This window comes from Ornithodoros turicata, unplaced genomic scaffold, assembly GCF_037126465.1.
Source record: "Ornithodoros turicata isolate Travis unplaced genomic scaffold, ASM3712646v1 ctg00000864.1, whole genome shotgun sequence".
Classification (NCBI taxonomy): domain Eukaryota; kingdom Metazoa; phylum Arthropoda; class Arachnida; order Ixodida; family Argasidae; genus Ornithodoros; species Ornithodoros turicata.
Genome location: NW_026999408.1, coordinates 421,007 through 446,323, shown reverse-complemented (window position 1 = coordinate 446,323; position 25,317 = coordinate 421,007). Strand labels below are relative to the sequence as shown.

General features: G+C 47.1%; 1 long non-coding RNA gene and 1 other non-coding gene across 2 annotated transcripts in view; one reads left to right on the top strand and one right to left on the bottom strand.

The window, feature by feature from the left end:
* The window catches only part of LOC135375479 (uncharacterized), a 159,673-nt gene that overhangs the window by 10,238 nt on the left and 124,118 nt on the right, over nt 1-25,317 (bottom strand). The gene's annotated exons all lie outside the window — the stretch shown is intronic.
* Trnat-ugu (transfer RNA threonine (anticodon UGU)) lies at nt 14,919-14,990 on the top strand. The gene has a single exon. It is a non-coding gene; the product is annotated as a tRNA-Thr (tRNA).

The window sequence follows — 25,317 nt, the reverse complement described above, 5'->3', positions numbered from 1 at the left end:
AAAGGGTTTTTACAACGCGGACAGTAAAATGGACCTCAGCAACCAAGGAAGCCCCAGCGATAGTAACTTCATGATGACGCGGATCAGGCACACGAATGAGGGCGCAGCGTAGGCTACTGTCCTTGAGCTCGTTTGCAACGCCTCCGGACCGCAATGTACTAAGTGAACAGTCCTCGGTAAATACGCCTAGTTTTACTTATGAGTGTGAGTTCTAACGCGACCATGTCGTGTGGAACAAGATGCTACGTTCCCGGCTGCACGTCCGACGCTAACGCACAAATGCCATTCGATGGCATGGTCACAGACTCTCTGCGGCCTGCAGACGCCCGCCGGTCGACCAAGGGCTCCCCTGATTGGACATGTCCGATTCACGTTTTCTCCGGTTTCCAGAGGGGGAAACTCGGCATCATCCGATATCTGCTCTTGCCAAGAATTGCACCAAATTACACAGAACTGCCCTAATTCGCGTCGGGTTTCCCCAGTTATCGTCGATGATGAACCAGGCGTACAGCAGCGCTATGGTTTCCGAATCAACCGGGACGGATGCGGCACTCCCTTTCACATAAAAAACAATGTTTCCGAGGGATCTCGAAAGACGGCTGAGGAGAGGACAAGGGCACAACTTGAGTTGAGGACGGTTCCTCGAGAAGCCCCTTGACGGAGGGATTCCCGAGGCACATCCAAGAAAGCCATCGGCTCCTTGAGTGGAGGAGTGCTACTTCTTCCACTCGTATGAGTCGAGGCGGAGCTTCGATTCGAGTATCGTTCAAGAATACGGGCCTTGGAGTATCCTGGAGTGAATAGAGCCTCTGAGTAGTTGTAGCAGCTAAAGACCAACGAGTAGAAGGCGTTGGAGAGAGAGCAATGCCACGTGCACACCTGGGTATTTGGCAAAGTTGCGATGCTTTGGCGGTCAGGGCCGGCGAGAGGGGGGGGGAGAGGCACTTGGGGGGTGACGCCCCAGGTCGGGCCTCTTCAGGGAACCGCACGACTTAAGGTACGTTGTAATCGTATAAAGAAGAAATAATTGGACTATGTTAACGAGATGTGAGGAGGGGGCCCGGGCATGACCCGTCCTCATGGCCCGTGATTTCTTCTCGCCGGCCCTGTTCGCGGTAACATTGTATTCGTAGACATGTTGCTCACGATATGCGTTGCAGAGAGATTATTTCATGCAGAATGTCGTGGTAGCTATGAGCTTTGGAAAAAAGCCACTTTCATCAGGGAAAAGTCCAGCCGTTTTAGGGTTCCTTGTCGAGCCAATTTCTTTCTCAGTGTTTAGTTCCTCCCCATTTGCCGAAAAAAGGTGCCATATACGCCGTCAGTTTGCGCCCTCTACCATCTTCAGGGGGGGGGGGGGGTCTTGTTTAGTGAAAAAACACTACCTAGGAACAATCACAGTCGGCGCATCCAGTGGAGGCATTCCTCCTGGATTACCACCCCACTTTAAGCAGCGGGAACAGAACTCCCTCCCTTATACAGCCTCGTTGCTGCTTAAAATAAGCACATCCTATGTGATGTGATGTGATAGAAAAAGAAAAAAAAATGGGGATTTAAGTCCCGACAAAGTCAGACTGGCTACCCGAGACCACTTAGCCGCAATTAGTCGAAATAAATAAAAAGAAATAGAGACATCAATAGAAAGAAGGAGAAAACCCAGTAATTGGGGGCCGGGAGACAAACATCCCGAACTAGTGGCATCCAAAGCGCATCCTAATTAGTTGTTTACGTAGCTGATTCTACACCGTATAAGTAGTATGTAGCCTGTATTCACAAACTATACAAACAGTAAACATTGCTGATTAGATAAATTAGTGTTTCACAATGCGCGTGTTAACCAGGGAACGTTGATATGTCCGTCAATAACTACACAAACTTTCCTTGATTGCTCAACAGTGAAGCAACCCCACGCTGTACCGGGTTCGAACACGCTAGAGGACACTAGCAATATCGCAATCTGCACAATGTACTGAAAGTTCAAATGTGACCGGGAGTCGTCTTATCACTGCGGTACTTCATTCCACAGAGGTGCCCAAGAAGGAAACAACCTCGATCTGTACCGCCCACCCCAGTGTTTTTTTTTTGTTTGTTTTTTTTTTTTTTCGTGTAAGTGCCGAGAAGCAACTGCGGATATGAGCAGGAAGGAGTGGGGACAGGGGGTTAGTATGCGTCCTAGGCCGACTTCAGGGGGAACTGCGGCGACATTCGTCTGGAAAGTCTTCGGAAAACCCAGGGAAAACCTCAGAAAGCAGAGCCCGTGACAGGATTCGGACCCGCCTCACCTCCCAGTCTCGGCGTGGAAAGCGATCATCCTAACCATTATGCCAAGGGATTCCCGTCCACTTCAATGCACTCGCACTTTCAGTACATTGTGCAACATTGTGCACTTGTACATTGTACATTGTGCACTTCAGATAGTGACATGGCAGATACGCTTAGGAACGAGGCCTTCCACGAGATGCTGCTGCGCGTGCTGCGTGTCAACATCTGAACTCACGATAAAGAATCTACGGGTGACCAATTCAGCAAGACTATCTCGTCTGGGTTCAAGTGATGACCATATGCATGTCTTCCTAACAGCATGTCGACCGCCAAATGTTCCAGTCCTGTTACTCATGCAGCAGGCAAGCTATCTTATGGTTAGGAGCTGCCTGTTTCTTATGGCTAAGAACTGTGAATTGTCTAGTCCACTACAACGGTGTGGTTAAAAAGCTCCAGGAAGAACACTCGTCCAGTGACGATCTCTTGCAAAAGTGAGAGGCTTTTGGTATCTTGAATGCTCGGAGGGATTGGTGTCTCCTGAAGACTGTTGGCAGTCTCAGCAGCTGGCCCACACAGCATAGCAGAACGTTAGGGTCAGGCAATTGCTTTTTTTTACACGACCCCATGTACACACCACCTGTATATGACATGTACACAGGGTGTCTTTTTTTATTTTTTACGGGTTCCTTTTACAAAAAGCTACGAGTGCAGCGTCGCTTTTGAGTTATACGGTCGAGCTATACGGCCAAGCGGACATCCTATCAAAGAGAGTATGTAACCACAAGATGACTACCGTAATTTCACGCCTATAAGCCGCGGCTTATGCGCGATTTTTTTCTCACGGGCGCTCTGCGGCTTATCCGCCGGTGCGGCTTATCTGATGTCTATTTTTCCCAGGTATTTTCCGGCCTTTTCCGCCCTTTCATTAATGAAAGGGCCGACAGTGTCTCTGGAACAGCACTGCCCTGCCGACGCATGAACAGTGCATAACAGGGACAGGTCCGTATTCGAGTAGATTAATCTTCCTGGTGCGTTCCCCCAAGCAGCTTTAATGAAAGTGGTGACAGTGATTCACGTCTTCTGGAAGACCATTGACCTGTCAGTCCACGAAAAGCGCCCAACAAGGGCACAATCCGATCTTGGTAGAACTCTAGAACTGACCTCCTTTGTTGTACACTATGCCGATCCCGGAGTATGGACCACAGGGTTTATGGCCTTCTCTATGGTCTCCTTTCTCGCACGAGTCAGTCGTATCGTATTTACCGCGGCTTATCTGCGGGTGCGGCTTATCTGTCAGAAAATTTTCAAAACGTTCCTAAAAACGCGTCCTGCGGCTTATCTGCGGTGCGGCTTATACGCGTGAAATTACGGTAATTACCTAAAATTCATTCATTTACTCTTCAATTAGGGAATTTCGGGCAAAAGCGAGATAACAGAATGGGAGACAATCCTCGTTGAAAGCCATTCTATCTTTCAAAAATCTTAAGATGAGTGCGTGCCGTGAAATATTCATTTCGGAATTTCGCTATGCAAATAAGCCGAAACCAAAGCCACGCGCTTCAGGAGCGCATGACCTTCGGCGACGGAGGTGACGGTAGCGGTGATGATGGTGAAAGGGCTCACCGAGGTGGGCAACATCGCGACTGACGCCCTGGGGATGTGCGTCCTGGCCAGACTGCCAACGGAACTGTGCCGACATATGTCTGAAAGCGTCCGAGGAAAACTGAGGAAAATCCCCAAACAGCACAACCGGCACCGGGATTCGAACCCGTGTACCTCCCAGTCTGGTCAGCCCACACGGCCAGCGCGTTAACCAGTGAGCCACGCGGGGAGGCTTATCTTGGCCGCAAAGGGGTTGATCTGGCCAGCATATCAGCACGTACTCCAATCATCTCCATCGCTCAAAAGCACGTGGCCCTCTGACGTGGGATGAGCGCTGTCCTCCCTGGGTTCCCGATTGGTGCGTCTTCGGTTACAACTCAGTTACAACTCAGTTGCATAAAGAAATCCGGCGGTGGATACTTCAACGTACGTGCGTGTTTCAGTATTTTTTTTTTTTAATGGAATGACTTTCAACGAGGAATGTCTCCCATTTTGCTATCTCGCTTTGTCCCGAAGTCCGTTAATTAAAGAGTTAATTAATTGTAGGTAATTTGTCATCTTGCAGTTACGTATTCTCTTAGAGAGCATATCATCCTCGTTGTAGAACGCAACTGCAAAAACGAGATATACTCTCGTCGGTTGCCTCGTCGTCTATCATCTAACAACATCTGCTGTCCAAGCTTTTTTGTGGAAAACCAGTAAAGGATAAAGAAAAAAAAACTTGTATGTTTTTCGTGGGCCTGTCACCTCAACATAATACATAAACAGGATGTACTTTTTTTTATCCCACACAGATTTTTTTATTAAAACGCGCACTAACCCCCTCTGTCATCCACTCCTTCCTGATGTCCTCTCTCCATCTGTCCACACCTGTACGCCGCTCATAGCCACAGTTGCTTCGCGGCACTAACACGGAATCAAAATATAATAATAAAGTTAACAAATGAATTTTAGCTAATTAGTCGTCCATTACACCAGCAGACGCACCAAACACCACCACCAAATATTACCCACGCACCAAAGCCCGTCGAAAAGGAAACCAGATCGCCACCAGTTATTGCAAGTTTTTTCTTTCTTCATTTACAACGATTCAAAATAAACTGTTTTTTTTTTAAACTCGTCCGCGTTCATCTTGTTTGATTACAAACATGACCCAGCATTAAGGAACCGGTCTTCGACACACCACGGAAATGCTCAACGAGGAGTAAAAAAAAAGAAGGCATTATCTGCTGAGCTCAGATCCCGTTTTGCGTATCTTCGGAGCGGTCATTTGCGATCAATTTTCGCGACATTTGGGTGAGATTTGTAAAAAGAACCAGCGTCCCCTGGGGGCCACCTACGGATGTGACGCCACCGTATATCACATGCGACGGTACAATGAACGAGCCTTTTCTTTTTCTTCTTTTTCTTTCTTTTTTGTTTTTTTGTACGGACGGAGATAAAAAGATAGGACGTTATACTGCACTATGTACTGCACAGAAACGATTCCTTCCCTTTTAGACATTGCGATACTTTACTGCGTTATTGGTGCTCAGCTTGTTGGGCACTTTGCCAATAAGGCTGCACCAACAGCTGCACGCTGGTGGTGGTGGTGGTGGTGGTGGTGGTGGTGACGTAACCCGTTTACCGTTGTTGGCTTCACTTATGTGGGCAGCGTCACGACTGTAGCCAGGATGAGATATGATATATGATATGATATGCTATGATAACAGATGTTCGAATGATGACGGCCGAAAGTTAAGATATAAGCTGGTCACCGCCAGGATTGGTGAGAACTTCACCGCCTAGCACGCTCCGAGCCAACCTTCATCCTGAATGACATCGTTCACGCCCGATTTGTTGAAACCACCTACAGGGGTACACCTTTTTTGGTGCTAATTATACAGTACATGATTGGTTCGAAAAGCCGCACGGCTCCAGTTTTCAACAAATCATGGTGTGAAAACCATGTCATTCGGGATGATGGCTGGCTAAGAACGTGCTACGCGGTGAAGTTCATCTCTATGAGTGTGTCTGAGGATTGAACATTGGTTTGCCGAGACCCAACATTGCAAGAATATGTGTTTATGTAGTGGTTTGTCCCTTAGCAGCTCATGGCTACAATACCAGCGATGTCACGGCCAGATAAAAAGGCAGCAAAGCCGATGCTGCGAGGTCCGCGGCTGTCAAGACCAGCAGTCATGTGGAGCATGCATTACCTCAGCGGAGCCAACCATTGTGACGTTCTCTTGGCAAAGAAAAATCTGGACAAGAGACTAGCGAGGATAGCACCAAAAAAAAACATGTACGAGGGACGTTCAAGTCAAACCGGGACTTTCTGTCTCCTGAGAGTACAAATGGCTCCCGCTACTTCTTTTTCATCATTTTTACACGCGACAGGCCTCCGCGTTCACCACGTAGTGGTCCAAAGTTTGTGCAAAACAGAAGACACGTGCTAGACAAGATGGCCGACAACGAGGTGAGCGCGCACATCGAACAGCGAATTGTCATGAAGTTTCTCGTGAATGAAGGCGTAAAGTCATCTGAAATTCACAGAAGACTTCAGGCTCAGTACGGCCACGATACACTTAGCCGCAGCAAAGCGTTTGAGTGGTGCAAACGGTTCCGAGACGGCCGTACATCAGTGCAGGACGATCCCGGCTCAGAGCCCAGTGTCAGAGTTCCTGAGAACATCCAACTTGTGGAGCGCCTAAGGACCGATGGATAACATGTCTCGAACTGGCTCGAAAGACGGACCTTTCTGTGGGAACGTTGAACACTATCATTCGTGAACACATCCAGTTTCGGAAAGCCGGACCTCATCACCAAAACAGTCCTCCTTACAGGACAATGCACGCCCGCATACCGCGCATCTCACGACACGCACCTTACAGGAACTTGGCTGGGAGGTGCTGCCACATCCCCCTTACAGTCCAGACCTCGCCCCCAGCGATTTCCATCTCTTCGGGCCACTGAAGGCGTTCCTTGGGGGCCGCCACTTCAGCTGCGACGACGAGGTCAAGAATGCGGTCCGATCATGGCTGCTACGCGCCGGTAAGGATTGCTACGCTGCTGGCATCCAAGCCCTCGTGAAACGCTGGGACAAGTGCATTAGTGCAGCTGGAGATTACGTTGAAAAATAAAACTAATTTCTCGCCTGTAAGTTCATTTTACTTTTGCGAAAAATGAAAAGTCCCGGTGTGACTTGAACGCCCTTCGTTCATCACCTGATGAAATAAGGTTAAAATCCGGGCAGGTTGGTGATACATTCTAAACACGATAAAGCCCCCAGTGCAGGCAAAAAACAAACACAAGACAAAAGCGAGACGACACTTCGTCTCATTTTTGTCTTGTGTTCGTTTTTCCCCTGCACTGATGGTTTTACCGTTTTTAGAATTTAGGATGACCGCCTCCCTCGCCGAGTGTGTGGTAGGTGACCCAGGTTCGAATCCCAGCACTGACTGAGCTGTCTGGGTGTCCCATTTTGTTTTCATCAAACGCAGTATGGGGAATGTAGGCTCATTTCGCTGTGAAGTCGGTCCACGACACACGATCGCCGCGACATTGGCAGGCAGACAGCTCCGGAATAAAATCGTCACCAACCAAACGACGTGCCTTTACACTGTGAGCCGGCGCGTATGGTACAGCGAGCGCATATATACCCACGCAATAACTTGTTCTTTTTTTACCCTTCCAAACATAAACGAAATGTACGAAAGCAGTAGTGTTCTACAGGCAGATATTTAACCTCACATCGCACGGCGTGCTGTTGCTGCGACGCCTTCTCAACTTCCGAGATTCCAACTCCTGCTTTAACGATCTCGTCCGGTCAGACACGGAACGTTTAGAAAATAAAACAAGAGTCAAGGAAGGGTGTATTTCCTACATTCTTCACCTGCGTCCGCCTCCTGGAAAAATACATACGATACACAGCAACTCACTGTTACCGTGCCTTGACGTAAAACGCTGCAAAACTTTTGACGTTGTTCATAGAGATCGTCTTGTAGACACTAAATTAAAGATGGTGAATCATTAATAAAGCAGCCCTTATCTATACAGCGACTCGGGGGTCTGTGTCCACAGCAGTTGGAGCGTACTCAGGTGTCTTGCATACTGAGCGTACCCAGAATCCCTCTGAGACATCGACAAGTGCCGCTGAAGACTTGGTGGTGGCATAAAAGACAAAGCTCCTACACATAGCAAGCGGGTACGGTTACTATTTATACGTTATTCAGGACGGCTAGCGTGTAACCACAAGAAGCCATTACCCTTTGAAACGCACATGCAGCATGTTTGTACCAACGCGTCCAAATAGGGGGTTCGCCTAAACTACCAGCTTCATGAAGATGTCTATATAGCTGTGTGAATGCAGTGAAGCTTCCCATTACGGACACCTCTCCTAGACAGACACTCCCCTACAGCGGACAGCTGGATTTCCCCCCGGCAAGCTTCAATGCTCTTACATCAATATATTTCGTGTACGGTTGCCTTCCTTCAGAGGACAAGAAATCTGGACAACAACAACAAGAAAAAAAAAAAAAAACTGCGTGACCACACTGCATGGAGAGGTTTAGTCATTTCAAAATCGAAGCGGACAGTTATGTAACTGAATCGAATACGAAGCAAGCAGTCCCATTACCGAACCAAACACACATGCACCAAATGCACGGATATGCATCATATACTGAAATACGTGATATATGCACACAGATCTCCGTATGAAGTAGTTAACTCACTTTCAATCGCGTGGGTTCAAGCGAGCAGCTTCGCAACAGTTCGAATATATTCGGCTTGAAAGAAACAACGCTTTGCTTCAAAACTGTAGTATGTTTTTTGTGTAGTTTCCCTCCCTTTTCTCAATAACGCGTCCTGGAGTAGCCAGTCCCGAATAGCTCGAGACTAACATATCATTTTTTTCTTTTAAAAATCAATCAATCAATTTCGTAAAGAAGTATTCGCTTCTGTATTTTAAAAAAAATCCGAATATTCACAGAGGCCAATATAGAGATATCGTCTGCATAATCTCTTTAGTGTTGGTCATAATATTATCACCCTAACACTGAACAGATACGCAAAATATAGTCCTGCGTATAGTTAAAGGGTTGAAATGTGCCATGAAAAATTCGTTCAGAAGTGCGATGACAGAATTGCACGAACGCATTTCCAAGGGTGACCATGACTAATATTCAAAGAGCGCAGCAAGTTCCATGCGACGCGAAAGCCAAAGTTGTTTGCCATCAATGAGTTAACCCGCAGGTGTAAAAGCTGGCATTTACATCCAAACCGACAGCTGCCGAGGGCGCGAGGGGCTTACCGAGATCGAAATGCCCCCCCTGCGGTACAGCTAGGCACCGCATGCCACCGCTGCACATCGCTTTCAGAACCGGTCCACAACACTTGGATCGGGTTCCAACGAGCAAGTTACTCTAAAGGTAACCGCGTCTGCCGCCGCCACTGTTTCTGATCGCACGAGATGTGATTGATTAGGACTGAACGTCAGCTCGGAGAATCAATCAATGGATGGGTTCTCGACGTCTTTTTTTTTTTTCTCTCTCTCTCAATGGTGTGCCAAGGAACGATTCATCTAGCCTTGTTGTTTTGACCCACTACAATATGTGTCGGTGAAGAATGGGTGTGATTCAGGAGTTGCCAGTCGTTTCGTAAAGCCGTCATTACCGACTTGGCTGTGTGCTCATGCCACGCAAGATGGCAGGTATGCCGTTGCGAAGAGACGGTCTTAAGACACGGAGGAATAAAACAAAAAACAGAGGTTGCAGCTTCCGCCTTTTTTTTTTTTTTTTTTTGTTTTTTTTTTATCGTAGGGTACGTAGAAATATTCTTTTTATTTGGTGAGAGTGGGGAATGTGTAGCGGGACATATAAAAAAAATTATTTTCGGTCACAGAAAACTTGCTTGGCCAGTCACCTGACAAAGCTTCCTTTGACCAACCACCTTTTCAGAACGTCGTTTTTGTGCAAATTCGAGCAAGAAATTAGGTGTCTAAAAGTTTTTTCAAAGGAAAAATAATTCAGATAAGTAAAACGCAACAACGGCCAAGTCTTCGTGGCACTTCTTTTGGTACTCCTACTTCTGCTGGCATACCTCTAGTAAACACCACTGTCGTACTTTCGTTTTTTTCTCTCTCTCTCTCTCTCTCTCTCTCTCTCATATTTTGCCAGAGTGGTGTTCATGAAGTACGCCCTATAAATCATAACACATGGTCTGTCTTCAAATCATAACGCAGCAGGGCAGATTGAGAGAGGAGTGGGAAGCAGGGGGAAGCCCCTACGCTGGTAGTCGTCCCTGGCAGACGTGAAGGAAAACTGTGTTGACATCAGTCGGGGAAGTACGCGTGGAAACCAAGGGCGAACCTCAGAGAACCTAGTTAGTGGTGGTATCCGATTCCACCCGCACCCCAGTCATTACCATGAAGTCGCAGTTCCCGGCACGACTGAAAAGTCTGCACTCCTAAGCTTTCAGTTAATTCCCGATTATTACTGATACGAGGGAACCTTTTTATTTATAAACAAACCTGTCGCGGTCAACAAGCGAATGCATCTGCTGTCACTGAAAATGCTTATGTGGCTATTGTAGATGCAACTATCCTTCGCCGAAAAAAAAAACGCTGGGGGGAGAGAGACAGAGAAGGCCACGTGAACTAATACAGGTTCTCGAAGTTGTCACGTCTACGTAAGCATATATAATTGGAAGTAGTTCACAGTTCAGGTGAGTCCGCAAACAATTGTGTGGCTACACATGCCACAAGGGACAACCCTGTCTCCTCTTTTATAATGTCGAAAGTTGTTCCAATCTGTGTCCCAAAGAGAAGCATTGCTCGCTGTCTTCTTTATGCCTTCTGAATGAATTGCACAACAGTCGTGGGAAATTCATACATCGTGGACAATTCGAAGAGATAGCCGTGTGTTATCTCGTCAAAGGCTTGTTTCGGGTCCCGGAAGGACACGGCTTAGTCCATGCTTTGGAGAACATGAGCAGATCGCGTACTTCTGACATGTGCCCATGCTTCTCTCCTGCTCCCCATTCCACTTCGGATTGGCGTGTTACACTAGGCATAACCCTTCTCAATCCCCTTATTAGCAGCCCTATAATAATCCTGTAGACAATGTTTACAAGTGAGATTGGACCCCAGGACGATGGTTCATCTCTAAGGAGCAATCCTTTTAGGAATGTGCACCACGTAGCTTCCAGTCAAATATTCCCCCAATCACGCGTGTCCATCGTTTCCCGAAACATTTTCAGGAAAAAAAAGTTTGTCGTTTCGGCGAAAATCGCTTGTAAAAAAAAGATTCGGCAGCCCATCTTGCCCAGGAGCTGACCCGGAACGCAGGTCCTTCACCACTGCCTCCATTTCCTCAACTGCTATGGGGCCTTCGAGTGGAGCCTTTCAGCCTTGGAGCCTTTCAGACAGACGTGCGGTAGCACGTTTGTGCTCGTTGTACAAGTTATTTTTAGTTTGCCCATCACAGCCTGAATTCCTAACTTCTGTAGTACACATCTCATGACGACTAGACCACTGCATCAAACTAAATCGCCCTCTCTGTCGCACATTAATACACATTCATTAGAACATTTGCTGCAGACAGACATTGGCAGCCGAAACAAGAGAGACGTGGCCTTCTTCCCAAGGATATGGTGGACCGGACCTGACGCACGAGCGCGACTGTCATTATGTAAAAGTGACATCAGTTTCCGGTCGGTTTGTTTAAAAGCGCTGGGTTCCAGCAGCTAGTTGTCTACACATCGAACAAGTAATAAACCTTGTATCGTCAACTGTTGTTGTTGGATCCCGGATCCTAACACTCTCTCTGTATTGGCATCGGAGCGGAAGACCAGCCACACAGACTGGCTCCCTTTAACGTTTCACACGGACTAAACTAAGGCTAAGGCTACGTAGATGCCAACTCTAGATTAATATGTGTGCTGGACGTCACCCTGCAACGAACGAATACTCGCGGAAAGCTGCGAACGTGACAACGGCACACTCTACTTGGCCACCTAAAGGTGAAGCACATACGTATACCTCTATCATCTTCAAAGAGGACCGAAGATGTCTGCCACCGTCTTGCAAAGTCCACAGCTCCCAGCACAGCTCTCTCTCTACGAAGAGCGCGACGAACCCCTGCTCGAACAAGATTTAGCACTTCTGCTACACTACGGATGCGGCCACCCTGTGCTGCAATGCAGCGAGAAATCACACCTGGTAGTTTGTATTGTTGACTGATTAGATGAGTCACAAAATTAGTGAGCCCATCTTCCTTACCTTTTACCTGGTAGTTAATCTGAACTGCCACTACCTCTCTGTATTGGCATCAGAGCGGAAGACCAGCCACTACCACACTGTATTGGCATCAGAGCGGAAGACCAGCCACACAGACTGGCTCCCTCTAACGTTTCACACGGACTAAACTAAGGCTACGTAGATGCCAACTCTAGAGCAATATGATCTCTAGATTAATATGTGTGCTGGACGTCACCATGCAACGAACGAAGACTCGCGGAAAGCTGCGAACGTGACAACGGCACACTGTACTTGGCCACCTAAAAGTGAAGCACATACGTACCTCTATCATCTTCAAAGAGGACCGAAGATGTCTGCCACCGTCTTGCAAAGTGCACAGCTCCCAGCACAGCTCTCTCTCTACGAAGAGCGCGACGAACCCCTGCTCGAACAAGATTTAGCACTTCTGCTACACTACGGATGCGGCCGCCCTGTGCTGCAATGCAGCGAGAAATCCACACCTGGTAGTTAATCTCAACTGCCAGAAGGAGGAACTGTTTCCTATCGCGATGCGGGACGGGAGGCTGAAAGAGCGTTTGAATGACAGCCCACCGAATGCGTGACACACCGAACAGGACTTCAACTTTGTGCCATAGAGTATCAGGCACAAGGCACTGATGAAACGCGTGTTCCGCAGTTTCGTGACAAGCACAGAATGGACAGAAAGGAGTGGTGACTCCGTACCGAGCCAGACGGTCCCGAAGCGGTAAAACGCCGTGTGCCAAGCGCCATTGCAGGCTAGCCCGACGTGCGTCGAACCAGCCCGCGGTGACAAGACGCCAAGCAACCTGCCGGGGTACGCCAAGGCCCACAGCCGGCGGAGGCATGGCAAGAAGCTCCAAGAGAGATTTGTACAGTCGCTTCACAGTCCAGGTAGAAATGCGTTCACCTGGGTAGGACTCGCGCAGGCGCCGCATGGAGGAGGCATACTCCCTGAGGTGGGGTGCGACAAACTCAGACCGAGGCCTACTCAGCGAAAAAGCCGAAAAAAACCTGACATCAGGACCCAGGAGGAACTGTAACAGATCATGGGCAGGGTGGCACGGCTCCATGAGCGCATCAAAAATACCTTTAAGACCAAGGGCGAGACACTTGGTCTTCATATGTGGAACCCATAGGCCACCTAACTCCCGCTGCAAGCACATGCGGGCGCGTGACACCCATTCCACGCTGCCACCCCAGATGAAACGAAAAGCTATGCGAGTAGCAGCTACCAAGATCTGACGCGGGGGAATAACGACACTGCCATGGTACCAGTACTTACTGAAAAACCATGAGGCGGCAAGACGGGCTCGACACGTGATAGGGAGCACCAAACCTCTGAGATCAGCAAGAACGGGGACACTGCGCTGGTGCACCCTCAGCCATGAGGACGGCGACAGCCCGCAACTATTAAAGTTATATCCTAGTATGCGAACATCCTCTTTAACAGGAATGCCAAAGGGCGTAGGGCACGAAGGGGTAGCATTAAGGAAGAGCAAAACACTCTTCGCCCGATTAATGCGCGCATTTGATACGTTGCCATAGGCATCTAGAACACCTAGGACAGCGGCAACAGAAGCTTCACCTCTAAGTATTAGAGATAGGTCATCCGCGTACGCAAAAAGCGGAAGAGCTGTAGAGCCAGGTAGTTTGAGCATACGTGAAGGGAGGAAAGTTGCAAGAGACTCCAAAAGTGGGCTAAAGACCATGGCGTAGAGAGCAGGAGACAAAGGGCAACCTTGCCGCACACCGGACTTTATTGGAAAACGGTCAGACAGAGCCCCATTTAGCCCAATCGTAGCTGAAGCTCCGGCGTACAGAGTTCTGACCCAGTCAATAACCGTAACAGGGAAACCAAAAGCGTGCAGGACCTGGTACATGTACCCGTGGTGCACCCGTGGTGCACCCGTGGTGCACCCGTGCACCCTGTCGAAAGCCTTCTCTTGGTCAAAAGAGGCCAAAACTGCAGGTTGGATGCGACTATGAGCCCAATAAAGGGCGTCACGCAACGCAGAAGCGTGGAGCTGGAGGGACCGTCCGGGGACAGCGCAGGCCTGCCAAGGAGGAATAACAAGGCCCAAAACAGGAGAAATTCGTTGCAATAGCGCGTTAGAAATAATCTTATAGTCCGTATTCAATAGAGACACGGGCCTATAAGCGTTCCGATCGAGCCTGCGAGACTCGTCTTTGCAGAGCAAGATAATAACGCTCTCGCGCATGGAAGGACACAAGAGACCGCCCGCCAAGCAGCTATTGAAAAGGATAGTCAAAGGACGGGACAAAGTCGACCAGAAGCATTTATAAAATGACGTGTAATAAACGTTTATTTGATACTACAACACGAAAACATCTTCATCGGTGACTTGACTAGATGATGTCGTCATGGTATAGATTCACTGGTGTGCTGTCCCCTGCACGCGTTCCGTCTGCCTTTTTGGATGCAAACACGGCATAAGGCCGATCACTTGGCTGGAAGTGTTTGGGGGTGATTAGAGTCACTAGGAGTCACTCTAGGGGTGATACGGTCGGCCTGCTTATGAGTGACGGCTCGGTGCATCTGGGTGAGTGAGAAAATGGAAAGTGAAAGAGGGAGGGGAAAGATGGCGTCGGTACAGGAGAGGGAGGGGTGTGCAGTCTCTCTTGCTCTTGGATTGGAGTGAGTGGCCCCACAAAAGTACCCTCCACAAAAAAAAAAAAACGTCCGAGCATCTTTCAGTAGCCTTCATTAAGATGATCCCTGTACCACAGTGACCGCCAAAATGATTGGCGAGGTTACCGCATGGTGGCGTGGTGCGCCGCTATAGCTCAGTGGCAGAGCACTGGTCTTGTCAACCAGGGGTCGTGAGTTCAATCCTCACTGGTGGCAAGGACGAGTGATTTCGCTTGACGTACAAGGAAAGATAGATCTCATTAGACTAAGACGGAGAAAAAGAATACACCTGTAAGAATGGGTAAGAGAGATCTTAACTGAATTGAATTACGTTGAGAGAAAAGAACGATTGAGACACAACGCGTCACCCGAATTGTGCTACTCTCAGACTGAACCACACTCCCGTCTCCCAAAAAGGGAAAGCTACAACGGTATCCTAACACAGCATCTTCCCCCTGACGCATATACGACTCCCAAAGCTGTCGCATGTCCAACGAATCACCATGGCCAAGTGTAAAATATGGAAAGCTGAACAAGGAACTCGGTAATACCTTGCACACGAATCTAATACAGTGTCTCTATAGCACAGCTCAGTATAAATGTTACAAGTGCCGAAAACTCTGCGACCCCGTCTTCTTGGGTTCCCAAACGCCCAGCACCATCATGATGACAAAATTTCTGTTGTCCAAATGGTCGAGGACGGATATCAATTTAGCTCTCTGAGGCGCATATCTTATGTAATGCATGAGGATGTGTTTCGTTTTCTCCACTGTTGGTTTCAGTAAACGATTTGCAGAGTCAGCCATCCCAAAGTTACAATGAAGTTGCCGGCCATTTACGGGACGTTTAGGCGTAACAAGTACAGGAAGGTCTGAATGTAAAGTATAACAGACTCAGCTTACGTGTAAATGTTGCCTACCAGTTCTTTAATTATCTCACAGGTAAAAAATGCTTCGCATGAATATAAAAGCACGAAGGAAAGAGAAATAAACTGCTTCAGGCGCCAGAAAGCAAGCTGTAATCATGCTGTCACACAGGTCATTTTATTTATCTGTTTCTTCCGGGCCTACTTACATGGCCTAGTAATCAAACACGAAGTGGGAGAAAATATTTGACAGCTCGTCCCTTCGACATGGTGAGACGTCTCCCGAAGCAATAATTATGATCGCATTACTACTAATTATCGTTAGAGTAGTGTGATAGTGTCCCACTCAAAAATCATCGATACACCTGGAAGTGTAACAACAAAACGTAACCGTGTTCACTCACAAGATACAAGAAATTGTCAGTCAATTACGAAATGAGCTTCAAAGACTCAGCTGTATAATGTAGAACAAAATACTGTAGACCAATACCCGGAGCTTATTAATTATTATTTTATATACATGGGTACATTACAACATCGTTTACGCATATGTCACGGGCGCAACCAACAGAGTTCATACAGTACATACTGTGACAGTTTCGGTTTGACACACCTTAACTACACGCATTCATGACCTCGCAGTGTTCACATATGTGCCTGAATTGTTGTGTCTGTAATTTAGAAGGAGCGACGGGTGAGTTCTTCGTGGTCAAGAGGAAACATGCGGAACATTTGTTCACTTTACTACCCATACGATACACCTTCGAAAACATCGACATCACGCCGTTCAGTGATTCCAAAATTATTGGACTTTGGCGCAATCCCACACATCATCGCTTGTCTCTTCGTTCACTTATGACTTTTTTAACAGTCACAGGCCTACTGAACGAACTCTAATGGTGAATTCCACTAGTCGCTGTAGTGCAGAAAGGTGTACACCCCCTTAAGTATGCATGTTACAGTGGACGCTTTAGTGCAATATGCATCACGTTTCATTGGCCGTTCCGCTCGTTTCTACACTGAACTCACACTGGTGTACTGCACGAAAACGACCTGCGCTGATCGTTTTGCAGCGCAGTGCCTACCGTAAGACTTTGCCCGGCTACATTCGCCGTTCATGTCGGGCTATCTAATCAAATCACATCAAGCCACATGAACTGAGTCCCGCATCCTAAGCGCCGAAACATCCCATGACATCGTTTTTCATCATTTAATTGTTGATGTTCTTGTTATTACCCCATACCACATACCAGGAATACAGTCAAACTCCTTTACAACGAAACTCAGGGGACAGCAAAAAAAAATCGCAGTAAAGGTATTTTCGTTAAAAAGGATGTCCATTATTGGACCTATAGGCTCCAGCGGGACCGCAAAAAAATTTGCTGTAGTGGAATTTTCGTTAAAAAGGTGTTCGCTATAAAGGAGTTTGACGTATATATTGTAACGTAGCTACATTTCATTATGGGGCATTCGGGATATCCATTACACTTAGGAAGTAGCTTACACCGAGACGCATAGCCATGACCCGGAAAGTCCTCCGCTGTGACGCCAAATTCTAGGCTGCGAAGACGACTGTGATAGACGGCTTCCGACGGATATCGGTGAACGTACCCCGGTGCACGGTTTCCCGGCGAACCCGCCTTGTCAAGCTTTCAATAAACAGTTTGAATAACAATAGTTGCAGGTCGACGCTATCGGGTTCTCCCACACAGACACCGACGGGATCAAAATCCTTCCGTGGCGCTCCGCATCAACGAGTTATTGCCCACACCAACAACTTTGTACGAAGGAAGCGTTTCTTGCGGCGCGAATAGACTTGTATCGCCAACTGTAAGGATGGGACAAGCGTTCACACATCGAGCTTCGATCATGTTCTAGCCAGCACGCTAGGACCGTACTGCACTCTGCAGCGGCTCTCCCGTGTTTGGATCGTTCGCTTGGTATGGGGGTCAGTACGAAAAGCCAAACTCTCCTAGAGAGTGTTGTTATCTAGCTTGTAGGACTGCAACGTAAAGTTATTGTCTGTCCAAATGAGACTACCGCTCTCCTGGTTGATGACGATACACACGCGTCAAAAATAGACCACGAAACAGCAACCGCCTGAGATCCCTCAGAAGCCTTCATTGGGATCGCAAGCGCCACCTGTGTATTGTCATCAAGCAGGAGAGCTACCTATGCAAGCGCCACCTGTGGTACGCAAGGGCTCATGGGAACTTAGAGAGCCTTAAAGCATTATGAGACGGCCACAGAGGCGGAGGTAGAGGAAGAACTACAACATTCCCGGTGTGCGCAGCAGCAGCGTCAGCCACGGTAAACCATTACCAAAGTAGACGACAGAGCAATGTCCCTCAAAGTTCCCATGCTGCTTCGCGCCGCGCGCTTGATGGCGCGCGCATCTTTTTAAAATCGTCTATCCGTTCTAATAAAAAAAAAAAAAATAATTTCGGTCCTATTCGGGAGCAGATGCACTGCCACAATCATTAGTCCCTTTTGAGACTAAATACATGAATATTTAGTCTTAGTTGAGTGGCTATTTTCGGTACTGAGAAGCGCGTGTCGCATCAAGATATTGAAATGGGGAGTAACTGCATTGTTGGTAATGGTCATTTTTCACATTCGTGTCGTATCCTATAGCGGCTCTACAGCGAACCACCCTGGGCGCGCGCCAAAACAAACCCACGTGGGTAGCATAAAGAACCAGGGAGGCTTAATCGCTTGCACGCGTTACGAGCTAACGAGGGGGCGGGGCACACGTCGAGAAGGCCACGTGATAAAACACGTGCACGGCGCTCTTCGCGCGATACGTGAAGGGCGTGGTATACGTCACGCGCAACTATGATGCCTTACCAAACCGTGCATACACAACGAGAACTGGCCGAGGCAGACCACCATTAGGGACGGCACAGACACTTTCCCCTCGGTTGTTTGAAAATGAACAGTGTTCATCAGAATCATTCTATGAACCTAATTACGCTTTGAACTGCCAATGGCACAGCATCTACAAACCTATTCTACGGACTATTGTTACTTGTGTGTATAAAATGCTATGAGTACTATACCATGTGTATGCGTTGTCTATGTTGTTTCGAACTGTATCAATTTAATACGAAAGATACGTTTGCGGAGCTTCACAATATTCGCTCATAAACATAACAAAAGGCTCAACGAAAAGTCCTAGCTCTAAGCACCGAATAGACGTCCCTCTAACAATTTGCCGATTTTTGGCGATTGCTTCCCACTCCATGCGCAGCGTGCTCTGGATGCACTGAATCAGCGGGACACAGAATGTGTCGTTCGTGAATGAACACTTCAGACCGAACGAATCATCGGGATAAACTGTATGAGCTTGCTGATTGATTGATTGAAAGAAAGAAAAAAATGGGGATTGTAGCCCTCATCACGAGGGCCGGCTACCCCAGATCACCTAAGGAAAGGAGTTCCAGACACATCCACCATCACCCACTGGAGATGTCGCGAAGCGGCGACGAACGCCACAGACAGGTCATAGCCCATCTAACAGCTTGGTGTCCCTTAAAAACTGTGTAACGGCTCGCAAAGCTGGCAGTTTAGTGCTCATTGGCCATGGGCCCAGCACCTTCGGCACTCCGAAGGGTCGATTGTCAACCCGGCCTAACGCGGCTACAAGTCTGTCACGACACTCAGAACTAGTGAACTTGTTCATTGTCGACGAGTGTACTCGTTCACCAGTTCACAACAGTCCACGCACGATACCAACGATACTTCTCCATTTCGCCGCGTTTCACCGTTTCTACTTTCTCCAGTTGGCGTGTGGCCATTCGCCGCTGTAAGACTGGCAAAGCAGTGTTGAACACATGCGCAGGAGCTAAGCTAGTTAGGCGTCGGCTCAAGAGGGCGAGGGATATTCGCTGCGAGATCGACCTATAGGGGGCGACACTGTCCATTGGGACATACATTTCGGAGGGTACAAACGAGAATGGGTTGTTTCAATATACAGCCTTCTAGTGTGGATAACACGCCGGCCGATGTTCGCAGTTGATAGTTCTTTTCCGTAATTCTTGTGTATATTCACCGGAAGATGACTTGTGCCACGATGGTACGATACTGTTCAGTTATCCAATGCTCCACTTACTGCACTGAACGCGGAAAATAAACGTCTAAAAGAACACTACGGTAGTTCATCGTTTCTGCGCAACGCGCCGACACCATTCGATCTCGGGGCGAATATGTACGAAGTGGTCTGAAAACATGTACACAACGAGATAATTACAGTGCAACCGAATGAATGGTTTCTTTTCTTCGTGAGACAGCGAGACACGGTCCCAAACCTACATTCGCTTGTCACTTATTACCATATATGACCAATATGGCCATTAATCTACCTCATCCTTCTTTGATCATCTGTTAGTTTTTCATTATTTCCAAATTATTTTTCTTTATTTCTTATTTCTTAATTTTCTTCCTTTAATTCTTTCTTATTCCTTCCTATTTCTTTCTTTCTTTAATTCTTATCTTTTCATTTTATTTATTTATTATTATTTCTTATTTCTGGAATAGCAAGCCGACGTCCCGTTTGGCTGACCTTTCCCAGTTTTTTTTTCCTTTTCCTTTTCGTCTAATAAATATAACCCCCCCCCCCCAATATGGCCGGCATGTGACTGTCAGATTTAGCGCAGTATTCATTGAGCAAACATGTCGGCGTGTTCATCAATTCAGTTCACATTTTTACATAATATGCCCACATCAATGACACGTCGGACGTGTTCAGCCCTGTACACAGGCAAATAAAAGCGGATGCCTTGAAAGTTTGAAAGATGTAGCTGCCGTCACAATATAGTTCCAGAAAACATACACAATCAGGTATCAGACGACGTATTCCGAAAGGCGCAGGCTTGGCGCGCCGTAGAAATCTCACGCAACTTCAGTGAGCTGGCCGCCGACCTCGCCGTTGCAGTTGGTCTCATGATGTTACGACGTCACGGAGACGTGAACGGTTCTTTTGAACGACTCAGTGAACCGAACTGAACTGAATGAACGAGTTCACCACAGTAAACTGGATTGCCCATCCACTGATATCCTTCCTTCGAGACGTCGGGGGCAGGCAATGTATTTTCACTCTTCGGGCTTGGGCTCTTCAGTTCTCGCTTTGTTATACCCAGGCTGTGACACTGGCAATCTTCAATGATCATTGAAACCAATGACCATCGAACATACGCGTAGCGCCACCAAGCGTGCAACGTTTCAACTTCTGCAAGCGCATTCGATCGAATGCTCTATGACAGGTTGACACGGTACGCGCTTGATGGCGCTGCACACATGTTCAATGACCGTTGGTTTCAATGATCATTGAAGATTGCCCATGTGACAACGTAGGTATTAAGTTACGTTTCGTCGGCCTTTAGGCAGTCAGCTTGCTTTATTCAGTTACTTCATTACCTCATAAGCGCTGTATAGAGTAGCAGGCATTTATGTTGATGAGGGCTTACACCCCCTTGTCATTCCTTTGCCAATATAATACAATAATACGAACAGTACCTTTTCTTAATTCCGTGTTAGCGCCGCGAAGCAACTGTGGCTATGAGCCGCGTACAGACGTGGAGAGATTGAGAGAGTATACAGCAGCAGGAGTGGGGGACAGGGGGGTTAGTATGCGTCCTGGGCAGACTTCAGGGAGAACTGTGCCGACATTCGTCTGGAAAGTCTTCGGAAAACCCCAGGGAAAACCTCAGACAGCACAGCCGGTGACAGGATTCGAACCCGGGTCACCTCCCAGTCTCGGCGTGGAAAGCGATCATCCTAACCACTATGCCACGGGAGCTGGCAGAACGGTGCTTGTGAATAAGCGAGAATCATCGAATTGTTTTAGTAAACCGAAGTGTGACAAACGTGCATTCTTGCAGCTCGAAAGTGCATAGGGTAACGGAGGCACAAATCTCTCTCTCTCTCTCTCTCTCTCTCTCTCTCAGCGGCTTTCTCATCCCAGGACGTTCGAAGCTCACAAAGTTGAGACTCCCCAAATTCCGTCCACTGTTCGCCTAAAAAGAAAAGAAAACGACACCAAAAATCATGAAAGAGAGTTCTTCCTAGAAATAACCGCAATACGTTTTTCTTTTTTTTTCTCTTTCTCTTCCTTTTTTTTTAAAATTTTATCTAGAAGCCTGTACAACCGCGTCGCGATTTGCGCCGAACCAAACGAACGCAGAATGGCCGTGAGGACTAAAAATGCAAAAAATAGAAAACAAATCTCAAAAACACCCAAGATAGACGAGGAGATACCAGGATTCCTTTGTGTGAGGAAGCTGGTCTCATAAATTGGTGCTCGGTCATAAAGCTGTCCTTTCCTCGCTTTAATTCCGGTATCATGGTTACTTATCGCGCTACTTCGCCCGCAATGTCCCCGATAACTGGTGGGCAGCATTATTATATGGCGCACGTATCGCCGCTCCATGAGTTGGGCAACACGCAACCCTATAATTTTCGTGAACCAGGCGTAAATGTGCTTTAGCATCGCACACTATTCATTGAGCAGTGATCTCTTTATAGCGATTTATTTATTTTTTTAGGTGCTCGCGGCAGCAGCATTTACGTCAGACACTGAACAATGATAAGTAGCACGTGATAAGAGGTAAGCCTTGCTTGTGTTTAACGTTGAGTTTGATTATAGAAAAAATACGGAAGATATGTGTTCAACGTCTTTTTTTTATTTTATGAATTGTGTTTCTGTATATGAAAGTAGACATTATAATACCAGTGAGAAAGCCAAGCGAGCTGCACCCATGGTGGGTCGCTGATAGCTCCAAGGTTTACTTTATTCTCTTAGATTACTAACTAACTGACTAATACCAGTGCGGGAAGGCGTTCAAAGGTTGTAAGCCTCCATACTACAGATCCTGAGTCTCAAGACTCGTTTTGCTCCTTTACACTCTACAAAAAAAAGAAAAGAGTAAATCTGTTGAAATTCTAGTCCCTTAGATTGCCATTACTCCATTACTCCCCATCCCAGTCTCCTGACCCTGATAAGTTGATAAGTAAATTTTAAAAAAATGTATGGAGGAAAACCCTGACCCTGAAATTTACTGCACGGCACTGCAAATAGTCGAAACGCATGTTCGCATTCCGCCGTAACGTTTTCCTTCTCCGTTTACTTTAAACGCAACGGCAATGTATAACGGCTGAGTAAACAGAGGTCATAAAGACCACCGGGAGCGTAATTGGCTCTAAGCAATTCCCGTAATGGGAGCGCCTTTCAAATGCGCTACCGCTATATGCCCAACTGGAAATTGCGACCCCCCCCCCCCACCTCCCCTCCTTTAAAGCAGCGGTCCGTGTGCAATCGCATCGATCTCCAGCCAAGATAACTGTGGCTCGTTGCAAGGTCATGTTGATCTTGATTGTCTCCTGCCCTGGGCAATCAGGTATACAGTGCGTCATTTGTCGCGTAATTCGAGATATTGTAGACAGTGTATACGTTATCTAACAGGTGTTGCCTTAATTTCGAAGCTATTATGAGGTTTGGTTGTTTGCTCGGCTCTTAGTGTTAGAAAAGTTAGTGTTTGTTTTCCATATTGTTTGTTTGTTTTTCTTTTGTCTTTCTTTGTTTTTTTGTTTTTTTCAGGGAATAGCAAGCCGCGGTAGCGCAAGCTAACCTTTTCCTCCTATTTTTCTATATAATAAACATATCCCCACCCGCTTCTATGCAAAGTGCGCTATAGGGTGAGGATGAGGAGATATAGTGTGTGTGTGTGAGTGAGTGAGTGACTGACTGACTGAGTGTCTTTGTCACTGATTGTCCTTATTGTAGTTAGCCATTTTCGTTTCTCGAAGTGATCTGGAATAGCTGGCTTTCGTAATGAGTGCTTATTTCCTCCTTTTTTCTTCTTCTTTTTTTTTTTCTTATCAACCCAACTCAAATCAACTCAACTCATGAGATGTAGGTCGTGCGTATAAGGCCGTACGCGGCTGCATTTGATGCTGGCCTCTGGACAGCAACCGCCTGCCATATTCAAATGCGCTCGAAAAAGCGCGTTGCACTCTGCGTTATGATTTGTCGAATATCCATACAAGCAGTGAGGGACAGGTTATACCTCCGAATGTTGATTCAGTTGTAGTTAAGTGTCTAGTCAACCGACGAAACCAGCGCCCTTGTGACCTCCTGATTCGTAACGGTATACGACCGCGGTGCCACTGACCTTGTAATTCCTTCGTGATTATTTTAATCGCCTGTAGCGGACACATTTGAAACGTTATCTAGTACACGTTGATACGCTTGTGTTTCATGCCTTGTACTTACAAGAAACGCCTGTTTACTCTTTCCGCGTCGTCACAAGATGGTGCTGGCGGCATTCCAAGTTCTAAATGTCCAGCTCAACAACCATCAATATTTCGATAAGAACTATCATGTTTTATTCACAGGAGTGAGCAATGAACCGATTATGGGCATTCACGGCAAAGGAAAGTACCGTAAAAGTACTGCCTGGCCTTCTCGCACCCAGTTGGATGCTCGGATACTTGCCAATAAGGGCAGACCAATATAGTGACAAATGTCAGCATTGAGACGACAATAAATAAGTGGGGGCAGCACGGGAGAACTTTTCGTTCTATCCCAACTAGGTTGATGCAGGGCCCGTGCGTTGAAAATTCGTCCGGACCACAGAGAACTTTGGAACACCTATCAGTAGACAGCAGGGTTGCGGAATGGAATCGCCCATTCCATTCCTATTCCATTCCGAGGAATGGAGATTTGTGATAATTCCATTCCTTTCAATTCCTCGGAATGAAAAGGTATGGTCAATTCCCACTCCTGGAATGGCTTGGCAACCCCATTCCGTTCCTTTAATTTCATCAATGTACGATTGCTGTAAAACAGCGATACGAACATGAATAGGAGACAAGTTCTAACTTCCTCGTTACGTACCTTTAGGCGTCGCCAGTTTTATTTTGCTTATTATTTTTTATGTATAACCATTCTATAGTTGTATCTCAGTAGCTTCCTAGGTAATCTCACAGGTAGACTCTCAAGCTTAGAAGAGTCACTTCCTTCTTGTTATTCGCCGCGGATTTTTTTTGCGTATGCACCTTTCTAAAGCCTCTAGCAAAACAAACAAAGCAATCACAAAGAGCCTGTTTTCCGTGCCAGATCTATTTCTATGGGCAATATCGTTCAAAAACCGCCGCCCACGGCATCGTGGAGACATTGCCATTGGGGTAGCCGATTTCTCGTTTTCGGTTGCTGTGACTTTTCCCAAGCGGTACTGTACCAGACTATACTTCTGACATAGAAAATGGGTTCGTACTAGTTGCATTACCATTCTCGGCCATCGCCATCGGCCATCGTCAAGCTCTTGAGTATTTTAAGATTTTTGTCCGGGACACAGGTCTCCTCTCTACCCTATGATGTGCCTGCGTACCAGTGTGCTGTGTGTGTGTTTTTGTGTGCTGTGGTTTTGCCTACCGTTCTGATGTCTTACTGACTCCACTGACTATCGACCCTATTTAGCATCGTTCATCACCTCGTCATCAGGACACGTCTCATCCTGCCCATTGTGCCTTGGGGTAGTGGGCCGCACCTTATGTGGCGAATTTCGCCATTCATTATCATTAATTTATTTGTTGTTGTTGTTTGCTAGTTGCTTTAGAAAAGTGCCTACGCAAAAATTACGTGTGTGTGCCTATATTGAAATGAGTGTAATGTTGAAAAGA